The sequence below is a fragment of the Gavialis gangeticus genome, unplaced genomic scaffold (assembly GCF_001723915.1).
Source record: "Gavialis gangeticus isolate Ggan-Ray unplaced genomic scaffold, GavGan_comp1, whole genome shotgun sequence".
Lineage (NCBI taxonomy): Eukaryota > Metazoa > Chordata > Crocodylia > Gavialidae > Gavialis > Gavialis gangeticus.
This window is the reverse complement of record NW_017728992.1, coordinates 75,517,267-75,518,211: the sequence shown is the minus strand read 5'-3', so window position 1 is coordinate 75,518,211 and position 945 is coordinate 75,517,267.

Below are 945 nucleotides of genomic sequence, written 5' to 3'. Positions count from 1 at the left end.
TGGAATTCAATTAGCTACACCAACACAAAACCAATATTAATATTAGAAGTTTGCTCTTTTTTTCCTTCCTACCACTTTGCTTTTCCTTCACCTCTTTCTTTTCCCATGATTTCAGAGAATGTAAGAAAATATTTACACTTATCTTCCACCAATTAATTGAATGCTGACATTTATATTGTAGTTGTGATGGTCCAGGAAATGTGAGAGGGAAGGATTTTGGGGGAGTATATATTTTATTAGACAAACTATATACAACTGTCACCCCCACAAGAAACCTGGCTGTTAACATTTCAGTTTCCTCTGAGTTTACAAGCTGGTTTTGTTCTTCCATATCCTGACACACCACACCTTAGCATAGCAGACAGGATTCACCACCCTCTTTCTTCAAGCTTTAGTGAGGCATTACAGTACATTAGCATTCTATTTATAAAGGAAAGAATGGAGTAAATAGCTTGAGGCTGCTTTCATCTAGGGTGGTGGGGGGAGGTGGATAGACAGGTATCGTACAAGAGCTATTAGAGGTCATTACCGAAAATCTCCCTAAAAGTTCTTAACAACAATAACGAGACAATATTCACCTTTTTTTTTTAAAGGAACAAACTAAAGCTTCATGCTGTGCATTTGAAAGATGAATAGAACAGACTCACATCTTCATTCAAAATGCTGTCATTAGACCAATCTAAGGAAATTATTAGACTCCTCTGGAATCATCAGAAACAAAGTTTTTTAACTTCATTCTCTAACTGTGAGCCACTCCATCAAAATAGAACAATCAGTCCCCTTTGTGTAAGTAACAAAGCATTTTGACACTTGTGAAGCATAAATATTAAGTGGTCCCAGCAAGATAAGCATCCAATTTACTCTTGAAGGTGTTCAATGTAGGTACTTGAACCACCTCCGATGGCAGGCTGTTCCAGACCTCGGGGGCTCGGACAGTAAAGAAAT